Raw genomic sequence first — 15,017 nt, 5'->3', positions numbered from 1 at the left:
TTGGTGAGAAAAAATGATTTAAATGACAATAAAGAATTCTATTATAATTTCATTTTATTTTTTCTATGACTTACACAAAGTAAACATGCATAAAGGTCATGAAAGATAAGGAGAGATTGAGGAAATGTGGAAGATGGCAAAAGGCTAAGGAGAAATAGCAGCTGAATGCAAAGTGGATCCTGGATCAAAAATTTAAAAAGACGTTAGTGCAAAAATGGCAGAATTTCCAATAAGATCTGTAGCTCAGTTTATAACATTGTCCCTCTGTGAATTTCTGGTTCTCAAAATATCTACAGTGGTTAGTTATGTGGTTACCTTTAGAGTAAGAGGGGTGGTGAGATGTTGTAAGAACTCTACTTGAACTGTCATTGCACCTTTTCTATAAGGCTAAAATGAGTTGATAATGAAGTTTCTTGTTAGGATTGTGTTATTAGGTTTGTTGTTTGTTTTGTTTTGTTTTTAATAAATTTATTTTATTTATTTATTTTTGGCTGCCCTGGGTATTCGTTGCTGTGTGCAGGCTTTCTCTAGTTGCAGCGAGTGGGGGCTACTGTTTGCTGCGGTGCATGGGCTTCTCACTGCGGTGGCCTCTCCTGTTGCAGAGCATGGGCTCTAGGCATGTGGGCTTTAGTAGTTGTGGTGTGTGGGCTCAGTAGTTGTGGCTCGTGGGCTGTAGAGCACAGGCTCAGTAGTTGTGGTGCACGGACTTAGTTGCTCCGCAGCATGTGGGGTCTTCCCAGACCAGGACTCGAACCTGTGTCCCCTGCATTGGCAGGTGGATTCTTAACCACTGCGCCACCAGGGAAGCCCTGTTGTTTTGTTTCTGGTGGACTCTTGCAGGGATAGTCACACTCACACAGTCAACAAAGCCCTGAGACAGGGATCCCACAGCACAAATGGATCCTAGTTTCCATTTGCCACCTCTTCAGCCTTGTGAGGAGAGAATGTGGCTGATGAGGGGACAGGGAATTGAAGGTCCCTGAGTCCCAAAGTGATAGTGTCAACTGAAAATTCATTTACTGTGAGACCAGTGGCTCTCTCAGACATAGCAAAAAGGGACCCAATATGGGTCTCAACCCCAGGGGGCCCTGACTTCTAGAGTGCATTCCTAGACATGGCAAAAGCATCCCACCTTACCACCTTTACCTGGGGCTACCAAGGAGGGCTGGGCTACAGAGGGCCTGGTCAAGGAGAGTGATATCTCCTGAGCTGGGCACATTGGTGGGCTAGCAACTTCCTAGTTCCACAGGGGCAATTCCAAAACCTCTACCCAAGGAGAGCCATGCCTCTTAGAGTACCTTCCTGGAAACACGGCTTCTCCCGTCTCCTGCACCCTCCATCCGCACACTGTTCCCTTCATATATCTGGACAAGGCAAAAAACAAAAGCCAGAGAGACAGATGGGACACTTTCCAAGGAGTGTTCCTTGGCTGGAACACTCACACCCCCCCACCAGGACTGACTTCCCAGTAAAAAGAGTCAAAGCAAGAAGATGAAGGGCTGGTAGGCCAAAAAAACAGCTAAACTGAAAGTGGATAAGTGATAAATTTACCATGAAGTCTACAGAGGAGTCAATTATATTGTCCCAGAGTGACTTTCCTCTTCTGGATCAGGGCAGTATGATTAGGTAAGAATTTAGCACTGGGGGAAGAAGACTGGAGGTATGGGGGCGTTAGAGTCACGAGCACCTTCTTTGACCTCTTTGGGCACCTTTCCTGGAAGTCGAAAATGAGTTCCTGATAAGGTCTTCTTGTGTTTTTGTGTTTGAAATGGTGCCTTTCAGGATGGAGAGGGGCTTCCTACACTGCCAGTCCAAAGCCATCGAAAAGTCAGGCACACCTTAAGAAAACCCGACAAAAACGAGGGAAAAGAAGTCATATTCAGTCACAACCAAACACAGCAATACAGCCACAAGGTCATCAGAAAGAATAGGGACTGCAGGGAGTCCCAGGCCCATTGGACAAGCCCCATTCATCCACCCACAGGGGCATCTCCTCAGGCTCTGGCTCTGGCTCCATGATTTTTTTTTTTTTTCGCCCTGCCCTGGCTTTGGGATCTTAGTTCCCCAACCAGGGATTGAACCAGGCCCTTGGCAGTGAAAGTGAGGAGTCCTAACCACTGGACCGCACGGGAATTCCTTCTGACTCCCTGCTTTGAAACCTATAAGGGAGCAAAGCCACCCAGAAATACACAGGCAGTCCCATCTCGGGGGTTACAAGGCAGTCCTCTTCCAGGATAGCCCCAGGCACTCTCTGAAGCATGGCGGGAGGAAGGGATTCCACTTGTAGGCTTCTGATCCTGCTTGGTCAGACTGGCCCAGACCGCATTCCTCCATTCTCTGTAGCCCCAACAATCCGTCCATCCATCTGTCCATCATCCTTCATCCTTCATTCCATCCATCTACTGGATCACTGGAAGACTGAGGCCACAGGCCCTAAAATGGAGCACGGGCCACAGCCTGCGCCTGCCCACCACCAGAGGGAGCTCTCGCTCCCCCTGATCTTGGAGGACCCATCTTTAGCAACCATCTTGGTCACTGAAGCCACCAGCGCTCCTTGGCCAGTGCCTGCGCTGTTCGAGGGCGGTCTTCAACAATGGAAAGCTGGACTCTTGCGGGGGGTGGGGCGGGCGGGGGTGGGGTGTTGGATAGGGGGAGATCTCCTCAGGTCCGTGAGATCCCAGATCTCTGGGTTTCTGCTGCCACCGTGGGCGCAGCCGCCGGCACTGCCACAGTGGCAGCTGGCCTTGGTGGCAAGACGCAGACATGCTTTGCACCACCGTGAACCCAAACCTGTATTCCAGCGGGTGGAAATGGGGGAAGGGGGCGCGATGAAATCTGGTTGCGGAGGAGCTCACGAAGATCCCCAAGTCCTGCTGGAAGTGATGGTCCTGTAAGGCGAAAATCCATCGACCTCGAAGGCAGCACATCCCCATGGGCAGAGGAGGCCCATGTCCTGCCTTTCGCAGTGCCTTCCAGGAATTTGTTAAAAGCCCCTTCTCCCCGCCATTCTTCCTCCCCAGCCCCTCCCCCCAACCTCTCTCTCCCAGCCCCTTTAATCCTGCTTGGTAAGCCTAGCCTGGCCGGGCTTTCCTCCACTCTCCGGGGCCCCAACAATCCATCAAATCTATTCATCCATCCAACTTTCCATTTATCCATCCATTTTTCTATCCATCCATCCAACTTTCCATTTATCCATCCATTTTTCTATCCATTCATATCCTTCCATCTATCCGCTGGACCACTAGAAGCACAGGCCACAGGCCCTTAAGAAAGCACAGGCCACAGCCTTCACCTTCCCCTGCCAACAGCCTAACGGCGCGCCGGCTTCCCGACAGCCTAGCTTACCCTTCCAATGACAACCGTGCCTGTCTTTCCGAAGGTAGCTGCCGTTGTGTCCGGCTTCCCGACAGCCTAGCTTACCCTTCCAATGACAACCGTGCCTGTCTTTCCGAAGGTAGCTGCCGTTGTGTCCGGCGCATGCGCAGTGGGAGGGCGGGCTTCAACCCTGGCAAGCCGGGTCGTCAGAGAGTAAGAGGGAGAGGACATAAGGGAAATGATAGGAGGTAGGGAGGGTGTGCCAGCCTTTCTCTCCTTGGGTTACCAATATCCCGGATCTCTGAGTATGTGCTGCCATCTTTGACAACGCCGCCACCGCGGTAGCCGCTGGACCTGGTGTCGAGACGCAGAGTCTACCCAATTCCGGATCTAGATGAATGATAATGGAGTCAATTGGGGTTGGGGAGAGGGAGGATGAAATCTGGTGTGGCGGGCAGCGATAAAGATCCCCAAGTCCTTGCTCAAAATTATGGTCGTGCCACCTGAAAATCCATTGACCCCGAGAGTGGTTCCCTCCACTAGACGTGGGCAGAGGATGCCCATGCCCTAGCGCCAAATGGGGAGCGGAGCTCGTGCCTCTCCCAGTGCCTTCTAGGAATCTGTTGAAAGCCCCTTCTCCCCACCATTCTTCCTCCCCAGCCCCCCAACTTCATTCCCCCACTCTTTTAATCCTGCTTGATAAGCCTGACCTGGCTTTCCTCCACTCTCAGGAGGCCCAACAATCCATCCATCTATTCATCCATCCGTTGATCCATCCACCTTTCCATTTATCCATCCGTCCGTGCCCTGGACCACTGAAAGACATAGGCCACAGGCCCTTCATAGAGCACCAGACACAGCCTTCGCCTAGGCCTGCCAACAGCCGAGATCTCTGAGTCTGTTCCACGACGCCACGGTGGCGCTCTCCCAGAGCCTAGCCAACCTGTCGCATAGCAACCGACCTTGTTGTGTTTCTGTCCTCGGCACCAGCGGTTGGAAGGCGGTCTTCAACTCTAGCAATCTGGGTAGTCTGAGGCGAGAGGAGACAGGAGAAAGGAGGGGAGTTGGTGGGAGGTAGGGAATGTATGCCAGCCTTCCTCTTCCCACGTTACCGACATCCCAGATCTCTGTATCTATGTCGCCATCTTTGACGCTGCCTGCGCTGGCACCGCCACCGCCACAATGGCAGCTGCACCTGGTGTCGAGATGCTGTGTAGACCCAAATCCAGATCCAGGTTGGTGGGAATGCTGTCAGATGGGCGGAAGGGGTGGGGATGGGGGGTTGTCATGAAATCTAGTACTGAGGACGGCCAAAAAAATCCCCGGGCTTCCCTGGGGGCGCAGTGGTTGAGAATCTGCCTGCCAATGCAGGGGACACGGGTTCGACCCCTGGTCTGGGAAGATCCCACATGCCACGGAGCAACTAAGCCCGTGAGCCACAACTACTGAGCCTGCGCGTCTGGAGCCTGTGCTCCGCAACAAGAGAGGCCGCGACAGTGAGAGGCCCGCGCACCGCGATGAAGAGTGGCCCTCACTCGTCACAACTAGAGAAAGCCCTCGCGCAGAAACGCAGACCCAACACAGCCAAAAATAAATAAATAAATAAATAAATAAATAATTTAAAAAAAAGAAATCCCCATGTCCCCGCTCAAAGTGATGGCCCCTGTCGCCCAAAAATCTGTTAACCCCGAGAGCGGTACCTCCCCTAGACATGGGCAGAGGAGGCCTATGCCCTCGTGCCACACGGGGCAGGAGTCCCTGCCTTTCCAAGTACCTTCCAGGAATCTGTTGAAAGCCCCTCCTCCCAGCCGTTCTTCCTCCCCCACCCCTCAACATCTCTCCCCCACCCCCTTTCATCCTGCTTGGTAAGCCTGGCCTGGCCGGGAGCCTCAACAATCCATCCATCTATTCATCCATCCATCTTTCCATTTATCCATCCATCCATTTATCCTTCCATCTATCCGCTGGACCACTAGAAGTCACAGGCCACAGGCTCTTAACAGAGCACGGACACAACCTTCCCCTGCACCTGCCAACAGCCAAAAGGCGCTCATGCTCCCCCAGAGCCTAGTGGACCAGTCCAACAGCAACTGCTTGTCATTGTGAAGCCAGCCACGCTCATGTCCCGCGCATGCGCAGTGGGAGAACGGGCTTCAACACTGGCAAGCTGGTTTGTCAGAGGGTAAGGGGGAGAGGACAGAGGGGACGTGGTGGGAGGTAGGGAGGGTGTGCCAGCCTTCCTCTCCTTAGGTTACCGACATCTCAGATCTCTGAGTCTGTGCCGTCATCTTCCACGACGCTGATGCCACGGTGGCGGCTGGACCTTGTGGCGAGAGGCTCTGTGGACCCAAATCTGGATCTAAGTGGGTGGTAATGGAGTCAAATGAAAAGAGAAGGGGAGATGCAATCTCATCGGCAGGCAGAGATGAAGACCCTTGAGTTTCAATAACTCATTTGCAGAGGGTAGCAGAGAGAGGACAGAGGGGAGGTGGTGGGAGGTAGGGTGGTGGCTGGACTTGGTGGTGAGACGCTCTGTGGACCCAGATCCGGACTGGAGTGGGCGGTTATGGTGTCAAATGGAAGGAGCGGGGGTGGGGGTGGGGGGCGAATGAAATCTGTTGCGGCAGACAGCGATGAGGATCCCTAGTCCCCGCTTGAAGTGTTGGTCCTTGTCGCCCGAAAATTCATTGACCTTCAAGAGCTGCATCTCTCCTAGACATGGACAGAAAAGGCCCACGTCTTGGCGCCACACGGGGCAGGGTCCCTGCCTCCCGCAATGCCTTCCAGGCATCTGTTGAAAGCCCCTCCTCCCTGCCATTCTTCTTCCCCAGCCCCAACCTCTCCCGCCCCCTTTAATCCTACTTGGTAAGCCTGGAAAGCCTTGGAAAGCAGGGCTTTCCTCCACTCTCGGGAGCCCAACAATCCATCTTTCTATTCATCGATCCATCCATTTATCCCTCCTTCTATGCACTGGACAACTGGCAGACACAGGCCACGGGCCCTTTAAAAGAGCACGGAACACTAACCCTGCCAACCGTCCAACGGCGCTGTCACTCCACCGGAGCTTATCGGAGCTGCGCATTGCCGTGGCGATTGTCATTGTGAAGCCAGCGGCGCTTGGTCCCTTTTGCGCAGTTGGAGGGCGGGTTCAACTCTGGCAAGGTGCGTTGTCAGTAGGGAGGAGAGAGAGGACAGAAGGAAGATATAGCGGGAAGTAGGGAAGGTGTGCTGGCCTTCTCCTCAGGTTACTGACATCCCAGCACATCCATCGATTCATCTATCTTTCCATTTATCCATCATTTATCCTTCCATCTATCCGCTGGACCATTGGAAGACACAGGACACAGGCCCTTAAGAGAGCACAGGACACAGCCTTTGTCTGCAACTAGCACACGCCCAGAGCATAGGGCACTGGGTGCATAGCAACAATAGTGCTTATCATTGTGAAGCCAGCTGCAATCTGGCTTACGTCCCACATATGGGCTGTTGGAGGGTGGGCTTCAATTCTGACAACCTGGGTTTCAGAGGGGAGGAGAGAGAGGACGTAAGGGAGATGGTGGGAGGTAGGGAGGGTGCGCCAGTCTTCCTCCTCAGGTCACCCAGATCTCCACCGCAGCGGTGACTAGACATAGTGGCCAGATGCAGTCACGCCAGGTACCTCTGTGGACCTAAATCTGGATCATGGTGAGTGGGAATAGTGTCAGATGGGAGGAAAGAAATGGATTATACAACATTTAAAAAGTCATTTTATTAGGTGTATTAAGGTTTCTTAGTTCTGTATTTTTAAGTTTTTATATATTAGATAGATACATGGAAGAATTTATCTTAAAAATGTTATCTGGGATTTGCTTTAAACTATTCCAGGAAAAATGTTGGTGGGGGAATAGATGAAACAAGATTGATAATTGCTAAATTATCCTATTTGCTGAGCAATAGGTACATGGGCAGGCTTATTATACTATTCTCAATTTTTTTTTTTTTTTTTTTTTGGTCTGTGCCCTGCAGCATGTGGGATCTTAGTTCCCTGACTGGTGATTGAACCCGTGCCCCCTGCATTGGGAGCCCAGACTCTTAACCACTGGACTGCCAGAGAAGTCCCTGGGCAAGCCTTTCTTGGCCTTCTGTCCTGGCAAGGATATTCCTCCTCCTGGAGGGAAAAATCCAAGCTGTGATGTGAGGCTGTGTTTTGTCCAGGAAGAAGGGTGGCCTGGCTTGAACCAGCCAGCAGAGAGATACCCTTGGTCCTCCTCCCCAGACCAGAGTTGGCAAACAGGGCCTGGTTGCAGCCACTTATTTCTGTCCGGAAGTGACCTGGGCATCATTTGGAGAGGTGGGCACACATGGTAACTGGCTGTGTCTGGGGGCCCAGTGTTAAGGGAGAGGGGCAAGGGTATCTGGAGGGAAGATATGAGTCCAACACTGTAGTAAGAACTAAGCGTGTTTGGAGGTTGACCCGGCTGTGTTTATTTCAGGGCAAGGCATCTTAGTCTTAGGTGTGTCTTAAGATGGACAGAAGAGCTTGGTGGTGATGTGCCAGGACTCTGGACTTTGAAGCCAGCTGTTTCTGAATCCTGGCTCAGACATGTACACTGGTGGGCACTTGGCTCACTGACTGAAATTCTGTGTCAGGCCATCGTCACCTCCACAATGGTGATCATAAGAAAAGGTCGCTAATGGTTCCTGAAGGAACCACAGTGAGGAAGAAGCAGTTTCTTCCAGGCCCCAGTGATTTTCACCATCAGCTCTTTCAAAGCCTTTCTGGGCTCTGTCCCCTCCCATGTTCAAGGTTCTGGTGGTGGCAGCACACCACGCCCCGGTACATCTGCTAAAATTCATCACACACCAAAGGGAAAAGCAGTGCCTTTTGTTTGATGTGGATCATGCTGACAGACAGTTCATTGATAAGTGCAGGGAGGTAAGAACATACATTCAACATAGGTAAGACACAGAAGGGAAATGCTCAGTCTGGACAGGGAATGGAGTCTCTTTGACGAGGTTAAAGACAAAATGGAACAAACCAAAGAAATGGAAATAGGGTATGGCCAAATCCAGATTGGGGTGTGTGGGAATGGGGTCTAATGGGGGAGGAGGGTGATGAAATCTGGTGAGGTGGGGGAAACGAAGATCCCTGAGTCCCCACTAATGTGATGGTAGTGTCAACCCCAAATCCATTGACTGTGAGAGCAGTACCTCTCCAAGACAGTCCCAGGTACACCCTCAACACCACCATGAGGAAAGGCTACCATTGCTAGGCCTCTGATCCCCTTGGTCAATCTGGCCTTGCCTTCTTCCACTCTCAAGAGTCCTAAATATCCATCCATCCTTCTATACCTCCATCCATATATCTGTCCTTCCCTCCATTCATTCACTGGACCCACTGGAGGACATAGGCCACTGGCGCCCACTGGAGAAACTTTCACAGCCTGCGCCTGCACCTGGCCTCTGCCAGAGGGCAATCCTGCTCCCACAGGGCCTGGAGGACTCTAGCTTAGTAACGTTGGTGATCATTGCGATGCTCACAGCGCTCCTTGCTCGCACATGCGCAGTTCAAGTGTCGGGTGCAACTCTGGGAGGCTGGGTGGAGTGGTGCGGGGGGTGGGGAGGGAGGGGGATGGTGGGTAGATAGGGAGGGTGTGCTCACCTTCCTCTACTCAGGTTACCGAGATCTCACATATCTGAATCGCTGCTGCCACCACCACCAGCACCACAGCCACCACGGTGGCGGCTGGCCTCAGTGGCTAGACAAGGACACACCAGGCACCTCTGTGGATGCACTTCCGGGTCGGGGTGGGTGGGAATGCTGTCAGATAGTGGAGTGGGGAGGGCAGGAATATGGTGAGATGGGGGCAATTAAGTTCCCTGAGTCCCCACTGAAAGTGATGGCATCCACAGAAAATCCATTTTCCCTGATACCAGTACCTCCCCTAGTTGTGGGCCAAGGAGGCCCCTGACTTGGTGCCATACCCCAGGGGACAGTTCCCTGCCTCTCTCAATGCCTTCCAAGAGAATGTTCAAAGTTCCCCCTCCTCGCCTGTCCCCAATCCACCCCCCCCCCCACCACTACCACCACCTGGGCATGATTGTGGGGGATCTGGCCATGGAGGGCACTACTTCCTGCCGGTCAGGCACACCAGTTTTCTAGCACCTTCCTCCTTGGACCGGGGCAATGGGAACATAGTGAAGAGGAATACATGCTGGAGGTACAGAAATGTAAGTCTGACATGTCCAACTGGGATCCTGGAAGGAATGGACAATGGAGAGGAAAACGTGTGCTTCAGACACAGCTTTGAGGATCCTTGGACCAACCATGACCCCAAGCCATGCTTTGAACCCCCCTAAGACCCCAACAATTGTCATGAATGAAAACCGTAACCAGGACCACAGAGGAAATGCTCTGAAGGCCAACCCAAGATGTGAGAGGCTTGGGGAGGGGATGTGTGTGAGGAGAAAAAGCAATAAAGGAATGATTTCAAAGGAGCAAACCTCATCTCAAGGATCTCTGAATTTTAACTTCTCAGTGAGATCAGCTGAAGCCAGAAGATTAAGTGTTCATGAACAAGAACACACAGGTAAAGTGGAATTGTAAATCTACCACTGAGGAATGGAAAGGAAATTGCAAATGAAATACTCAGGGGACTTCCCTGGTAGTCCAGTGGTAAAGAATCCACCTTACAATGCAGGGGACGCAGGTTCGATCCCTGGTCAGGGCACTAAGATCCCACATGCTGCGGGGCAACTAAGCCCGTGCGCCACAACTACAGAGCCCACGCACCCTGGAGCCTGTGCACCACAACTAGAGAGAGAAAACCTGCATGCCACAACTAGAGAGAAGCCTGTGCGCTGCAATGAAAGATCCCACATGCCTCAATGAAGATCTCGCGTGCTGCAACTAAGACCTGATGCAGCCAAAAAAAGAGAAAGAATGATGAAGTAGAAGGTGAAGGACAGTGTAGGTGTAGTATATACATCTCATGATTTATATATAGACCTTTGATTTGGTATGGAAGCCGAGTTACTTTATATGAGGTAAGAATATCAACCGAGACACCTGGCTAGTCGTTCAGAAATATATGCTGATAAGGAAAACTGATGTAACTGATACCATAGAATTTTGGCATTCTTTCATTAGGAAGCCTTTCTTCTTAACACCAAATCAACACAATTTGAGGTCATGAAGGACAAGGAAATACTGAGGAAATTTTAGAGGCTGGAGGCAGCTGAGGAGATATTACTTCCTACTTGTATGCCAATCCAGGAGCAGAGAACAGGACATTAGTGAAAAAATGGTGAATTTGCCATAAGGTCTGCAGTTTAGTTAAGAAGGTTGTCTCAATTACTTTCCTGTACGTGATGTTTGCACTATGGTTTGGTAAGTTTTTTTTTTTTTTCTGACAATAGATTAAAAGAAATCAATAACAGAAGGAAAATGGAAAATTCACTATGTAGAAATTTAAAAACACACTTTTGAAAAACCAGAGATTCAAAGAAGAAATCAAAATGGAAATTAGAAGTGATCTCAAGACAAACACAAAACAAAAATACCAAATACCAAAAGCAGTACTAAGGGGGAGCTTTATAGCAATAAATGCCTAAAAAAGAGGAAATATCTCAAAAAAAAAAAACAAAAAAAACCCAAACTAGATTTACACTTCAAGGGACTAGACAATGAAGAACAAAACCCAAAGCTAGAAGAAGGATGGATATAATAAAGATTAGAGCAGAGATTTTTTTTACTAGAAATAGAAATAGAAAAATCAAGGAAATTAAAAGTTGGCTTTTTCAAAAGATAAAGTTGACAAACCTTTTGGCAGACTAATAATGAAACTAAATAAAATTACAAAGGAAAGAGGAAACATAACTGATGCCATAGAAATAAAAGGGATCATAAGAGATTACTATAAACAATTATATACCAACAAACTGGATAAACTACAAGAAATGAATGAATTCCTAAAAATATACAACCTACCAAGAAAGAATCAAGAAATAGAAAGCTTGAGGGCTTCCCTCGTGGCGCAGTGGTTAAGAATCCGCCTGCCAATGCAGGGGACACGGGTTCGAGCCCTGGTCCGGGAAGATCCCACATGCTGTGGAGCAACTAAGCCCGTGCACCACAGCTACTGAGCCCATACACCACAACTACTGAGACAGTGCTCTAGAGTCCACGAGCCACAACTACTGAGCCCAAGTGCCACAACTACTGAAGCCCGCGTGCCTAGAGCCTGTGCTCCACAACAAGAGAAGCCACCACAGTGAGAAGCCCGCGCACCACAATGAAGAGTAGCCCCCACTCACTGCAACTAGAGAAAGCCCACGCCCAGCAACAAAGACCCAACGCAGCCAAAAATAAATAAATAAATTAATTAATTAAAAAAAAAAAGAAATAGAAAGTTTGAATGGAGTTATAAGTACTAAGGAGTTTGAATTAATAATCCGAATCCTCCCAAGAAGGAAAATCCCAAGTAACAGATGGCTCCACTGGTGAATTCTATCAAACATTTACAGAAGAATTAATGCCAATAATTCTCAAATTATTCCAAAATTTGAAGAGGAGGGTAAACTTCCAAACTCATTTTATGCGGCCAGCATTACCCTGATACCAAAGTCAGACAAAGACATCACAGGAAAAGATAACTAGAGTAGTAGGGTTCAAGATGGCCACTTAGGAGGATCATGAACCCACTTCCTCCCATGGACACATCAAACCTGCAGCTACATACAGAACAATTTCCACTGAAAGAATCCCCATAACTAGCTGAGTGGCTCCTACACATTGGGTGAATGAGTAAAAACCCACATTGAAACAGGTAGGATAGGCTGAGACACAGTCTTGCCATAAAGACCACCTCTGCCACAGTGACCCACAATGAGGAGGGAACTCACAAACCTGAGCTTCTCCCTGAGGTGCAAAGGGTTTGAACCCCACATCTAGCACCCCAACTTTTAAGACCTGAACATGAAAGATGAGGTCCCAAAACCTCTAGCTCTGAAAGCCAGTGGGGCTTGCACCCATGAGAACCACAGGGCTCTCTGAACCAAGGAAAACTCCAAACTCTCTGATGCTGAAGCTGTACAGTCAGAGACACTGCCCATCCCTTGATGACTGTAGTTAACACCACAGATTTCAAAGAATTATGTCCTTTGGAGGGTGCTATGGACTGAACTGTGTCATCCCAAAATTCACAAGTTGAAGCCCTGATGCTTCAATGTGACTATATTTGGACATAAGGCTTTTTTAGGAGGTAATTATGGTTAAATGAGGTCATAAGGGTGGGGTCCTAATCCAATAGGATTGGTAGCCTTATAAGAAGAGGCTAGAGGAAGATCGTGCTCTCTCCAAGCATGTACACCAAGGAAAGGCCATGTGAAAACACAGCAAGAAGTGGCCAGGTAGGAAGCAAGTCCTCATCAGAACCCACCCAGGCTGGCACCTTGATCTTGAACTTGCCAGGCCCCAGACTGTAAGAAAATTAATTTCTGTTGTGTAAGCCACCCAGTCTATGGTATTCATCTAGGCAGCCCAAGCTAAGACAGGGGGGACTTGGATTAGATAGGACTCCATGGAGCTACTCTTCATTGGCTTCATGTGCCACTAAATGCTGATATAAAGCTCAGGTAGGAAAAGATTCCCAGGTAAAAATAAATTTTAAAATGAAGCCAAATCATATAAAAATTGAAATGTTAATCATTCTTATAATAGGCATAGTTATAATAAGATAATAATGATGTTAATAATTTACTGTTTCTATAGGGTGAGTGAGGGACAGGGGTAGAGGAATAACCAGCCTTTTCAGATAGAAGTATTACAACCACACTATAACTACTCCATTATAACTAGAGTATAATTGTATACAACACTATGAGTGATCATACTAACAATGACCTTTCAGAGTCAGCATTGTATGGGGGTTAATACAATGGACCTTGTAGCCAGCTGGCCTGGGTTTGAATTCCCCCTGTGCTATTTACTAGCTTTGTGACCTTGAGCAAGTTCCTCAACTCTTAAGGAGTCGGATACCTCATCTGTGAAATAGGAATAATAATTGAGCCCATCTTAAGCACTGTTGTGTGGATTGGATTGAGTTTATAGATTTAAATTGCCTGGAACAGGGACAAGTGCACTCAAATAGTAAAATTTGCTGCCATCATCATCATCATCATCATCATCATCATCATCATTAGCACTGTGTACTGAGTTCCATGTCATTTAAACCTCACAGAGACCTTGTAGTGTGGACCATCTCCCTTTGGCTTACAAGATTGTCATCATTCTTAATAGTGGTATCAATTATTATGATAGTATTAACATAAATGCAAATAATCACACTGTCAGCATGGTAACCAGCCTGCAAGATTTCCCTTAATGAATCTTGCCTCCTGGTATTCAAACTTCTGTGTAGTCCTCTTCTACAATGAATAAGGTTGACCAATGTAACCAATCCAACCACCATATTGTGAATACATTCAAGAAGACTTGTGGGGTCCATGTGGTGAGGTATTAAAGCCTTCTGCCAATAGTCATGTAAGCTAGCTTGGAATCAGAGCCCACAAACCCCAGTAAGCCTTCAGATTACTGCAACTCTGGCCAATATCTTGACTACAACCTCAGGACAGTTCCTGAGCCAGAACCACCAAAATCTAAGCTGTTCCCAGATTCCTGGCTCTAAGAAACTGTAAGAGAATAAATGTTTACTGTTGTTTTAAGCCATTAAGTTTTGGGTAATTTGTTACATAGCAATAAATAGCTAGCTAACCTACTCAGCAATGCATTATAAATGTGCCACTTTCCAGAGTGCAATGGAACCCACCATGGGTTCTCAGAATTGGCATTAATAATAATCATAACCTTAATATAATTCAAATGATTGTATTAATGTGGTGCTTACATTGTCCTGTTTCTTAGATGGGAACAGAGAACACCAGTTTTTGTTTTAGTAGCAATGTCCAATATTATAATATTAAAATAGCACAATAAAATCAATAAAGGAGTAAACTAATGGTGCCTATTTCACAAAGAAGAAAAAACATTGCCCCTAGGGGTGGGGCTATTGCTGTGTTAATATAACGCAGACAACAACCAGAAGGTAGCAGAAAGCAGAAGGGACATGGGATTTCTTAGCATCAGAGTTGATGTTATTCATGGTATCTTAATAATTAGAGGCATACAATAAATAATGACAAGGATTCTGATATTAGTTATAAATTATAACTATTAATTATACTTCAATAAGATATAATTGTGGAATTAAGTTAAATGGTTAATAAGTGGTATGGTATGGTGTATGGTATGGTACGGCATATGGTATGGAATGTGGGGGGAGCTCAGGTGGGGTAGGATATAATATAGATAACAGTCACTGCAGCACAAGTAGCCCTATTGAATGCTGAGGATGCAGGTCTCAGCTCACCCTGACATTAGGGCAAGTGCCCATGACAACACTGGCTTTAACCAGACCTTAGCCACAGGGTCCACAACTGCCACACTAGGCCTGGAATCCTCCGCCCTGCCACCTTCCTCTTGTCCCCTGGGTTTCATATCCACTGGTGGCTCCTCTGGTGGAACAGGCAGGGCAGACTGGACTGAATGATGGGATACGAGATTGAAAGTGCTGGGGTGGATGCTGACAGGATGGCCCCCTGCCTGTGTGTCCCCCACTATTGTCCTCCCTGCTCTACATAGCCTACCCACCACAACCAGGAGG

The sequence above is a fragment of the Balaenoptera musculus genome, chromosome 19, assembly GCF_009873245.2.
Source record: "Balaenoptera musculus isolate JJ_BM4_2016_0621 chromosome 19, mBalMus1.pri.v3, whole genome shotgun sequence".
NCBI classification, from domain to species: domain Eukaryota; kingdom Metazoa; phylum Chordata; class Mammalia; order Artiodactyla; family Balaenopteridae; genus Balaenoptera; species Balaenoptera musculus.
The sequence above is the reverse complement of the archived record's forward strand: the minus strand, read 5'-3'. Positions refer to the sequence as shown.